The sequence below is a fragment of the Dermacentor silvarum genome, chromosome 1 (assembly GCF_013339745.2).
Source record: "Dermacentor silvarum isolate Dsil-2018 chromosome 1, BIME_Dsil_1.4, whole genome shotgun sequence".
NCBI classification, from domain to species: domain Eukaryota; kingdom Metazoa; phylum Arthropoda; class Arachnida; order Ixodida; family Ixodidae; genus Dermacentor; species Dermacentor silvarum.
Window position 1 is genome coordinate 74,806,553 of NC_051154.1, and position 12,444 is coordinate 74,818,996.

The window sequence follows — 12,444 nt, forward strand, 5'->3', positions numbered from 1 at the left end:
AAGTACGCCTTTTTGTGTTACAAATCGCCTGGGAAAGATTAAGTTGCAGCGTTTGAGACAACACAAAGGCTAGGCAGCAAAAAGAAGGCCCACAAGGATGAAGAGCTTGATCAAGTGTTATTTCTGTTTAAGAATATTCACAGATCAGATTGGCTCCTTCGTAAACTGTGTTTGTGCGTAATTTATCATTCTCACTTGAGCTTTCTTTTTATGTCGTGGCCAGAAGTACGCCCGTTGTATCCTTTGAGAATGTTATACGGACGCGGGAGTGTTTTTTCATACAAGTAGGTCCGACATACTTCTAGAAAGCTAGGTACAATGTACCAAACGTGCGACGTACATGGCTAATTTCGAACTGTTTCGCGTTAAGATAATCGGACCTACACACCGAAGTTCGTAAGTTGTACAGGGTCGTCCACTCTTAAGGGGCAACCACAAGGGAGAAATCTTCGACGGATTTGCGGCGTCGGCGCCAACCGGCGGCACACGGCGGCCGCCGGCGGCATGAAGAACAATGCGCCGCCGGTTCACGCTCGCTCGGTGCCGCAAGACCGAGCATGCCAGACTGCAGCGCCGATGGCGGAAGTGGCGGTAGACGCAAGAGGCAAACAAACTATGGTCTCCGAGACGGCACGGCGCGCAATGTGAGCGAGCTCGGAGGCCATTTACAAAGCGAACTTCCGCGTGCCGCGAGTGCCTCGTGCGCGTCCCAAGCAGCCGATAGCTCGCGCGTGCTCCGGCCATTGAAAAGGGTGCAGCTTTGTATGGTATCATAGATAATGATGTACTCTTTCCAGACAGGCACATCTAAGGAACGCCGAAGTGCACACTTAAGGCCCGTCCACGTTACCGGCACGCCACCTCACCGCACGCCGTTTGCCATTCGTGGGCCTCCGTATTACGGCGGTTTCGCTCGCGAGCGGCGAGATTTCCTTGCCGTAGACAGGATGGGACCAGGTCCCATTTGTGCGGCAGCCGTACAGCGATGTGGACAATCAGTGACCGAGGAGTGGTCTCTCTGGCAGCGACGGCAGCCTCACCGCAGCTGATCGTTCGGCGGTGCCGATATCGTCGCTAGGCCTACTCCGGCCACTCGAAAGCTAAAGCTGACGGTGCTTCGGAATGAATTCACCGACGCTCACAAGCCGCAATATTTTCTCACCGTTGTCACTTTTCACAATAATTATACACGAAGACAAAAATGCGCTGACATTAGCGGCGCCGTCGGCTGCGATGCGGGCACAGCCGATCCGGTTGTATGCCGTCGGTAGCCGTGCACTGCAGCTCCTCTCGGATTGTGTTTAACATTCGACAGTGGATATCGTCTTTCATACAATGTACAATTTACGCGTCATGTTATCTAGCGTAAAGTATTTTGCTAGGAACAGAGGATGCAGACGATGTTTACATCGTCGGTAGCGGAGGCGCGCAGATTCGCGGTCGTCGATTGGCCTGGCGGTCCTGCAGCGGGCAGTGCGCCGGCCGAGCTGTCGTCTACTTCGGACACCTCTCTCGTGGCAGATGTTCTACGGCACTGGAGGCCGGTTCGCCGATATGGCATGTTTGCCGCTAGCGTGCACGTGCCTTTATAGCGAGCACGGCAGCTGCTGGTTTACAAGTATGGCTTTTTGGGCTAGTTGGTTAGATGCATCAGAGGTGGTCATAGCGCTAGAGTACACGGACAAGACCGCCCTGTTCTCTCGTTCTTGTCTGTGTCCTCTAGAGCTATGACCATCTCTGAGCTGCTGCTGGTGATGCTATCCATGCTCTGTCACTGGTTCTGCGTTTTTCAAAAGCACAGACAACCAGCAAAACACTGTATATGTTTGCACTAGAGCTACGGATAATTTTAAAACTTGAAGAAGGCCTTTTGAAGTAAAACAGTTGGTTCTATTAGCGCAACATTTTCCAAAACTGGCCGGCTAAACTCGGTCCCACGGATCTGGCCACATTGCGCCACGCTTGAAATACATCGAAGTCGACAGTCTCTTGTGGTTGAGAGCCGTGAATAAACCTCGTTGAGCGTTGCTGTCGCGTGCCGCCGGCTGGCGCCGACCCCCAATATCCGTCAGCAATCCGTTCCTTGTGGTTGGGCCTTTAGGGTGAACACGGTTCAGTGTGGCCGCGCTCTGCGGAGCGCCAGTCCGGCGCGGCCGCGCATCGAAGCGAAGCGGCGGAGGCCCACTGGAGCCTAGGGGAGGTGCTTCGCGTCGTCTGCTACAGTATAGACGTCAGACTCGACAGAGTTTTGCAAGAAGCATAGCGCCTTATGCCGGTGTGAAGAGGTAATAATTGAGTAGTGCCAAGTCCGACTCCCTTGCTAAGTTGCCTAAGCAGCTAGCGAGTGCGAAACAATAATTTAACTTAATTTTGGTTCATATTGCGAATGTTTTGCGCATTTAACACCCAGAAAGAGAGCTATGAATTTCTCTGCTAGTCAGACGCGTCTCCAAACTGCCATAAAGCCATGAAGTGCTTGTTGGCTCACTCGTCAGAACAATGGCAAGCACGTCGGCAACCGCGACAGCTCCGCGTGCTACGAAGAAGCGCAGCAATTGACGCTACTGTTGCGTTGTAAATTGCCATGAACGTGATAGCTGTCTCGAGCTAAAGTCACGTTCCCACTTACCCCGAAGCTCAGCAGTCTCTGACCGTGGCGCGCGCCTTGTAGCATGGAGTGAGCAGCTAGCGGCAGACTAAAGACGCGCACGATAAACATCATAATGGACGCAGCATCGCGCACGTTCGTTCTGAAGGCTCAACGTTCCGGTTTTAACTAGCAAATGCTAACACGCGTTCAAACGAATAAATCCCAAAATATTGTTCGCGACCACCTTTAGGTTTGTTTTGCCTTAGGTTGTACCCCGCGAAAGCGGGCACGCACGTTTGCAGCAAATACAAACGGAAGACAACTGTGAAGAGAACATTCGAAGATGCGCGATAACATGCTCGAGCGCACAGGAAGCGAGAACGCAATTGAAAAGGCGAAGGTCGCCAGGGCCATTCGCCCCTTACAAAGCGAGCTATGTACCACTGACCGTAAGCTACATAGCTAATTGAATTAATCATATATGTACTTCATCGCTTTCACATTATGTACGTACCCAAATTTAACACATTTAGGCGCTAGAGAACGGACGTCGGAGTGCTTGCCTCGAACTCGATGTCGTACGATGCTCGGTGTACTTGCGAGTTGCAGCGCGCCAAAATAACACCTGAAACTTCTTTTACATTGTACACGTACTTCGCTCGCTGAGCTTCCTCCCTATCCGAAGTGTGGATGGGCGGAAGAAGCTTTCCAGGTCTTTGATCTTTAGGAAACCGTGCCTCCATTGTGGCCTATGCAGCTTCGCTTGCGGACAACTATCGCCATCTCTTTGCACTACTCAGTTTGCGCCAAGGCTGCGATGGGGGCGCTGGTGGTGGGTTTTTCCGCAGCGCCGCCTGGGCGGAGTTTGAAGACTATATAGGGGCTTTATGCTAGAGCGCGGGAGCGCGCCGCTCTTGCTTTGCTGTGAAATACACTCCAATAAACGCAGGCGACCGAGCACCCGAGGCGGCGGCGTCGAGGAAAAGCGCGTTTCACTAACTGAAGCATTTTCCGGCTGCTTTTGCTTCAGCTTGTCGACAGCCTGCTTAGTCAATATGCATAAACAGAAACAAGCTTCTCAGCACATAAACGACCTATAATTTTTTTTGTAAGTGATGAGGGTAGAAGAACAAAGTTATTTTTTGCGCGCTCCTTAACAGGGTGGGGCCATTTTATTTTATTGCCACAGCTGTTGGTGCACTGCATCCGGACAAATACATCAGGAGTGCTTTTCATCATCGGGCTCACGACGTAATGAGCCTAGCGCGCCGTTTCGCGCTTCTCTTGATGCTATAACAAATTGGTTAATTGACTTAAGAAAATGACCAACACCGGCCATAAATTTCACAGGAAGTTAGAGAACGATTGTTCAATCAAGAATGTATATTTGATCATGTTTGTCATCGATTCTACCATTCAAGAGGGCAAGATGAGTACTTCGACAGTAACTAAGGAGTGACATCCGCTGCTCCGCGGCTGTCTTATTGCCGTGAAATGTCGCTCGCAGGTGTGCGTGGATCGCTTTACGTGATGCACGAAACTGCTCTATTCGGTATAGCAACTGATTTGGCAGTAATTTTACGCCCCACATTCATTTGCTACATGCAATAAAATATACAACAAAATTTTCTTGTCAAATTTTATGTAAACTTGCGGAAGCAGTCCCGGTTCATTGTCGCGTATCTGACGCAGGAAGTCGCATTCTCATTTAGAAGAATAATCGATGAATCCTTTGATAACATTGATAAGCTGATGTAAAGTAATTAAGTGGTGCGGACGTTTTTCTTTCTCTTTTTTTGTTGGAGTTAAAAATTTATAGTCGACGTGTGTGTTTTGTAGCTTACATTACGTCTTGCCAAGTAATTAGGTCGTTATTCGCTTCCAGTTCATTTCACCTCTTCCTCGGAAAAGGTCATATGTATATTCTCCCCCCACCATTGCTACCACACATTATTGTTTCTTTATTCACCTCTAAAGCCATGCTTCGTACTAACTTCCTTATCACAATATCAGCACTGAAAGAACGCGTACCGCCAGCCAACACTCGACAATTAGAAAAGTGGTGTCTTCCCAAAACTCCAACGAATTACGGTCAACAAATGTTGAAGTATGTAACACCTTACACCCTGAACGCTAATACAACCTTAATTGATGGCCCCGCAGTAAATAAACGTGCTTTAACGGAACAGTTTCTAAGCGGAATTGCTTAATTGGTAGCAGATTTATATCATGTAGTTTACATTCGGCGTTGTGCGTTGTTTTGTGTGGATTAGTTTGGAATGATTTTGCAGGCATTGTCTATGCGCGCTACTACTACGGGTGTTTTGCACGCGTACGTGTGAATATAACATGTCAGTGTACAATATAGTTTTGTATTGGTGTATGTATATGTAAATTTTTTTTACATATGTGTGGAAATATTTGTGTAAACTTTTTTGTTCTTCGCAGTTTAGTGCGAACCGTTTCTTTCTTCTCTTTCTTTTTTTCATTTTTTTCTACTGTTGCTTTTTTCTCCTATTGCTTTTTCTCGTACGGGTGTACGACATACACTGCTGTTTTTCCGCTGTTGCCGCTGTCTGTAGGGCCCGAGACAAGCTGCTCAATGAACAGGTTTTTGTCTGGTGTCTTTTTTTCCTTCAGGAAAATAAAGACTGTTTCTGATTCTGATTTAATAATTTTGTGGGGTATACGTCACGAAGCGACTCATGGCATCTGCGTTACGCCATAGAGGTGGGCACCGGGCAAACTTGGCGAGTATGATGAATTGATTTACCTTTTTTTTAGGGGAGATGGGGGGGGGGGCAAGCTGAGTGGATAAAACCTAAATATGAATACCGCCAAAGAAAAAAAAATATGGCAGGCCTGCGCGGCCCACGCAGCACAGTCACAGCGTAAGCTAGACGAGCGTTTCGACAGTACTAGCTAGTAATTTGAGTGAATGCGTCAGCAACGCGCTTGGGACGCCGTCGCGCGTGCAAGCCGACGCGTTCCATCGCCGATGGCTAGTGCCGTTCGGCCCAGCCAAGCAGCCGACAATGCAACTACGGCTGTCACATTCGCTCCCATTGCAACGCGCCCAATCTAGCGCAATGAATGCGATCCCGAGCGTCCGTCGGTATGTTAGCGCCATCTAGTTAAGGCTGCAGCTAAATTTACAGTGTCTGAAAGGTTGCGTTTGCCGGCGCCTTAACTAGATGAAGCCACCATACCGGCGGAGGCTTCGGACCGCGTTGTTTGCGTTCCGCGTTTGAATCGCATTTTGTTGTCTGCGCCTGCGCGTCTGCATAGGGCGCGTTTATAAACGCGTTTCCCGCTCTCGGATAGCAGGTGCTTCCGTATCTCAGTTAAAGGAAAAAAGGAAGCTTGCGTGGCTCAGTGGTAGAGTATCCGCCTCCCACGCAGCGGGCGTGGGTTCGATCCCGGCGGAGGGCGGGTACTTTTTTTTCGCATGCGATAGCATCTACGGGGCGGCGGCATCATCGCGACCAGAAATGGCTATTGGAATGAGCTCATAACAGCTTACGGCTGTAAAATGCTGGCCGCGGATAAGCCAAGCTATTGCCGTCGTGGGGAACCCGCCGGCCCGGTGGTCGGCAAACAGGCTGGTCATTTACAAAAGCCAAGCCCGGCCCGACCCAGATCGGGCCGTTTACATTTCAACTGACCATGGGCGTTCGCCCGATCTACCGCCGAGCTCTTTTTTTTTTTGCTTGGGTCATGCTAACCTCTCTTACCAGCGTACGATGCTGATACGCTACTGCCAACGACTGCTCAACTTAGTGGCTGGTCGCTCATAACTGAAAGATTATGGGGTGGTTCGTAAAAGCGAAAGACACATGAAAAGCGCTCCTGATGAGTTTGTCCCGATGCACGGCACCAACAGCTGTGGCAGTAAAACAAAATGGCCCCACCCTGTTGAAGAGTGCGCAAAGAATGACTTGGTTCTTTTACCTTCATCACTTACAAAAAAATGCTAAGTCGTTTATAAGCTTGTTTCTGTTAATGCATATTGACTAAGCAGGCTGTTGACAAGCTTTAGGCAAAAGCAGCCGGAGAATGCTTCAGTTAGTGAGATGCGCTTTTCCTCGACGCCTCCGCCTCGGTCGCCTGCGTTTAGTGAAGTTTACTTCACACCAAAGCAAGAGCTGTAGCCGACGACGCGAAGCACCTCCCCTTCACTTCGATGCGCGCCGGACGGACTGGCACTCCGCAGAGCGCGGCCACGCTGAGCCGTGTTCACCCTAAGAGTGGATGACCCTGTACATTGCAAGAATAAGAGTAATTCCAGAATAAGAACGAGCGGCGGACATCATTTATTTCTGAAAATTTGTCAGTCGCAGGTATCTGGTTATTTCATGCAGTGTATATACTTACCAATAATATAAACAGGAATGCGAACTCTCCTAATAAAGGAGTCCAACTTATGTACTGCTGATTCAAGGTTCGTGGCACAATACACCGGGGAGGGGGGGTGGCCTTGAAGATCATTACCAACCCTAGTAACAGCTGCGCTGCAGCGGTACCTGTCTCCTCTCTCAATCGGGACAACACCGGTAAGCTCTCGGCGAAGTCAGGCTATGCGGGTACGTACAAGTCCACCCAAATTGCCATGCATGAGTAGCTCTACGATGACTAGCTAATGAAAATCTCCCAGAAAGAGCAGAATCACACCATACAGCGCAAATTCTTGGGCTCCTTGTATCCGAACCTTTGCGCGGGATATGAGTCATATCACCCAGGCTAAGATGTCCAAAGGCGACCTCCCATTCTTTGCAAAAACACACTCTTGGCAACTAGCGAGCACCCAAACATCACAGACCACAGATCCATACCACGCGATATGGGGGTAAACAATCACGCCGGGGGGGATACACAACTGCCAAACAAACAGAGGAAGTTGCCAATCATGAAGGCACGAACCAAGAGGTCAGGCACATCATGCTGATGCAACTATGAGTAACGAACGGGCAACCATTAGCGGCGAGGAGTTCGAGTAGAGTCCTCAGCCGAGTGTCGTCAAGGCAAGGACGTCGTGTGCTCCGGCTTGGTTGGCAGCCATGCTTTCTGAAGGATGTTTCGGTTGCTTGTGCGTATTTACGCCTGGAGTAGAGTTTAAATTTTGTTTGAAACTGCGGGGCTCGTGAATATTGCAGACTTAGATATTGGAAGCTATGTAAAGTTGAAATGGTCTGCCGCTCTTGTAATGAAATGGTCTCCTGTGTGTTTGAATAAATTTAGCCGATAAAGATTTCCACAAGTTCTGCGATAAAAATTTATACAATATTTTGCACATAACGTGAACACTCCCTTTGTAACTTAGTTACGACGGACACTGCATTTTATACAGAACTGCAACCTTGCTATTTCGCGTGAACATTGCAAATACGCATATAAAACAGGTATTGCTTGCGAAGCTCCCATAAAACTTGTATTCGTCTGGACAGTTGTTCTAGTGCAATGCGCAAAATGAATACTTAGGTGCACATTTTGCATGAATTAACTAGCTACTGCCGTCTCCATTCTCCACAACAGCCGGTCCGAAAAAACGTTGTTCAGGGCTCTTACTACGACGGCATGTCATATACAGGGTGCTTCCGCACCCTGTATATTTAAGTCCTTAAGCTGGATTACTCGACTAGGTTGACATTATTTGCAAGAGAAACCTAAATACGTTATTCAGTACTTACTGAAATTAATTAGGTCTTTTTACTAACTACCTTACGGCACATATTGCAATGGAGATATTGCAGCCGGTGATTCTGCAAGGCATATCCATTTGGAAATAATTCTGTGGATAAGAACATTTTCGAGATTTTCGCCTTAAAGCTTGTGCTGAAAATGCACTGTCGTTCCACTTACGTTTTTAACTAAACGCCATTTTATGAGCTCAAGTGAAAAAGTAACTGAACTACCAATGTATTTACTCGCAAAGTTCGGCAATTATTATCTCGAAACTAGCTGCATCCCCAGAATTCCTTCAAAGTGCATGTGCCTTGCAAACTCCCCGGCTACAATTTGTATATTGCAGTATGTGCCGTAAGATAATGGGTTAAGACATATGCTAAGAGGTTTAATAGCAACGGATGCAGGCGAACGGGTACGTAGCAGTCACAAGCGTTCGGCCAAGGACAGCAACCACGAGCTCATGCCGGTGGCGATGCTGCTGAGGCACAGGTCACTCTTCTTCATTACAATCGCCCTCCGCCGAAAAAGGCGCCATCCTGGCGGCTTAAGGCGAAGACACTACTAGTGGGTCGTAGTACGGCTTAATGCGACAGACGTGGACAAGTTCGCGGCCGCGATTGCGCAGGTCTGTCGGTGGCTTGAGGGGCTCCACGAGGTAATTGACGGATGACGTTTGCTCCAGAACGCGGTAGGGTCCGAGGTATTTCGCGACAAGTTTTGCAGAGTGGCCGGGTGTGGTAGCGGGTACCCGAAGCCAGACCAGAGAGCCAGGGGAAAATGTAGGTGCAGAACGGTCGGCTGGTTGACGGGATTGCTGCTGCCACTGGTCCTCGGTGGAAAAAGAGCGGGCAAGCTGGCGGCATTCCTCAGCATGTCGAGCAGCTTCAGACAGCGGAGTACTTTCGGACGCATCAGGTTTATATGAAAGAATTGTATCGAACGTATTAGATGGTTCTCGGCCATATAGGAGAAAGTACGGGGAAAATCCAGTAGTTGCTTGGGCCGCAGTATTGTACGCATACGTGACGAAAGGGAGAACTTGGTCCCAATTTGAATGATCAGAGGCGACGTACATTGATAGCATATCACCAAGAGTACGGTTGAAGCGTTCTGTCATGCCGTTAGTTTGCGGATGGTACGCTGTACTTGTGCGGTGAATGATTCGGCATTCGTCGAGTAGTGCCTTCAAAGCATCGGCAAGAAAGGCTCGGCCTCTATCGCTCAGAAGTTCGCGAGGGGCACAGTGGCGCAGAACGAAATGGTGTAACAGAAACGATGCAACGTCGCGGGCGGTGGCAGTCGGCAGAGCGGCGGTTTCAGCATAACGGGTCAAGTGATCCATGGCAACAATAATCCAGCGGTTCCCTGCTGGAGTGGATGGCTGATCAGATGGTGCCATAGGGACTTGCCAGTATCCGGAACGTAAATCCAGCGAAGAAAAGAACTCCGCTCCCTGCAAACAGTCGAGGGCGTCGTCGATGCGCGGTAACGGGTAAACGTCCTTGCGCGTTATCTTGTTCAGGCGTCGGTAGTCGACGCAGAACCGAATAGAGCCATCCTTTTTCTTAACAAGAACGACCGGTGACGCCCAGGGACTGTTCGAAGGCTGTACAACCCCGCGCTTGAGCATGTCATCAACCTGGTCATCAATTACACGGCGCTCCGAGGCGGATACCCGATAAGGGCGTTGCCGTAGAGGTGCATGACTGCCGGTATCTATCTGGTGAAAAACGGTTGATGTGCGACCCAAACCGGAAGCAGGGCTGTCAAAAGAGGCGCGGAACTTCTGAAGCAGAGCGAGCAGCTGGCTTCTTTGTGAAGATGACGTTGCATCGTCGATGGAGCGGTTGAAAGCGTCGCGCAGGGACTGATCAACCGCAGGGTCACAAGAAAGTGCGCTAAGGTCTGTAGGAGTAGAAGCCGCAGGAGCGTCAAAGATGCAAAAGGTGTCGACCGGCTGAACAAGGCCTAGGCATTCGCCATGAAATAAAGGTAAAGGGCACGCCGTGGGATTGTCGACGAGCATCTTCGTGGCGCCACTGCGAAGAGTAAGGAGAGCAAAGGGCAGCGGAGAGCATTTGCGGCGAAGGAACACTTTAGAGGGCGTAAAGAGAACAGTGCCCTCAGAAATAGCGGCGCACGACACAGGGACAAGCAGGGAAGAGCACGGAGGAACGGCATTGTCTTCGGACACAAAAAGTTTATCACTAGAAGGGTGGTCGTCGATTGTCTCAAAATCGTGAAGCGCAGAAAGTGCAAGTTCGGCGTGGCAACAGTCAATAAGGGCGTTATTATTTGCAAGGAAGTCCCAGCCTAATATAATGTCATGGGAACACGAGGGCAGGACGACGAATTCGACGGTATACAGAACTCCTTGAATGAAGACTCGAGCAGTACATGCAGCGAGAGGCGTAATGTTTTCAGCGGTTGCGGTTCGAAGGGAGAGGTCGGATAAAGGCGTCAGAACTTTTTTTAGTATGCGACAGAGTTTGGCGGAAATTACAGATACTGCGGCTCCTGTATCGACAAGTGCCAGGACGGCGACTCCTTCGACATACACTTCAATTACGTTGGCTGGAGAGGGACGAGGACTTGAGCATTTCGACGTAGACGCAGTTCGTGCCTCGGGAACTGCGGCCTTCAGTTTTCCTGCTCGGTGGGTCCGGCACGGCGACGCGTCGGAGAAAGCGAGCGACGACGTGGAGATGGTGAGCGGCGGGTAGGCGCGGGTGAGCGATCAGGACAAAATGAAGAGGTAGGAAGGCTGGAAGGCGACGATGAAAATTGAGCGGGGAACGGTGGCGCTCGCCAGATGTTCGGGAAAGGAAGCATGCGACGACGGCAATGGCGCGCCACATGACCAGCACCACCACAAGCAAAACATATTGGACGGTCATCGAAGGTGCGCCATTGTTGGGGGTAAGCTCCGACTCGTGGCTGAGAAGGCGGAAAATGCTGTAGATCGGGTAACGGCATAGGATGCGGCGAAAAGGTCGGTGGTCGATGCATAGCGGGCGGCGAGAGCGTTTGTGGGCGAGGTCGGGCAACTGCTTCTGCGTACGTGAGAGGTGCATTGACTGGCGTCGGATCACGTGCTGGAGGAATGGCTTGCGAAACTTGCTCCTGGATGAAGTCGCGGATCGTAGGTGCCAAAGCGGGTGGTGGTTCCGGGACGCAAGACATCAAAGATAGCTGGCGAGCAACCTCTGCGCGAACGAATTCCTGAATCTTCAGAAACAGGGCAGCATGGTCGTCGCTGACACCAAGGCTGGACACAGAGTCGGCGGGCGCAGGGGGACGTCTGGTGTGAAGCCGTTGCCTGCGCAACTCGTCGTAACTCTGACACAATTCGATCACTTCAACGACAGTGCGAGGACTCTTCGATAATAACATTTGGAATGCGTCGTCCTCAATACCCTTCATTATATGTTTGATCTTCTCCTCCGCCGACATCGACGCGTTCACCCGTTTGCAAAGGTCAAGAATGTCCTCAATGTAGCTCGTGAAATTCTCCCCGCTCTCTTGGGATCGTGTGCGCAAACGGTGTTCTGCACGGAGCTTTCGTACTGCTGGCCGACCGAAAACTTGGGTAAACATGGTCTTGAAGACCAACCACGTAGTGAGGTCGCCTTCATGGTTGAGAAACCATAGTTTCGCAACGTCCGAGAGATAGAATGCTACGGTTCTCAACTTGGTAGCATCGTCCCAATGGTTATTGGCACTCACTCGCTCGTATGAGGAGATCCAATCTTCAACGTCTTTTTCATCTGTGCCGGAGAAGAAAGGGGGATCTCGCAGATGCAAGGCGCCGGCACAAACCAGGGTGGGCGGCGCCGGTGGAGGGGTTGGAGGAGTGCCGCTTGCGTCTTCGGGCATGATGGGGGGTAGAGTGCGACTCCGCAGTTCCAGGGTGGTCGAAACCCAGCACCTCCACCACTTGCTAAGAGGTTTAATAGCAACGGATGCAGGCGAACGGGTACGTAGCAGTCACAAGCGTTCGGCCAAGGACAGCAACCACGAGCTCATGCCGGTGGCGATGCTGCTGAGGCACAGGTCACTCTTCTTCATTACACATATTTAGTAAATTTTAGCATGCAGTCACTTACACATTTTGATTGCTCATACAATCAAAATGTAATGTAATTGTAATGGCGTTTTGTGAAATCTAG

General features: G+C 50.2%; 3 protein-coding genes across 3 annotated transcripts in view; 2 read left to right on the plus strand and 1 right to left on the minus strand.

Moving 5' to 3' along the window:
* LOC119446583 (probable ATP-dependent RNA helicase DDX43) overlaps positions 1 to 12,444 on the plus strand; it is a 114,406-nt gene that overhangs the window by 79,299 nt on the left and 22,663 nt on the right. The gene's annotated exons all lie outside the window — the stretch shown is intronic.
* Positions 1 to 12,444, plus strand: part of LOC119466270 (probable ATP-dependent RNA helicase DDX43) — a 91,498-nt gene that overhangs the window by 55,509 nt on the left and 23,545 nt on the right. The window lies entirely within an intron of this gene.
* The window catches only part of LOC125944107 (uncharacterized), a 56,504-nt gene that overhangs the window by 21,823 nt on the left and 22,237 nt on the right, over positions 1 to 12,444 (minus strand). The gene's annotated exons all lie outside the window — the stretch shown is intronic.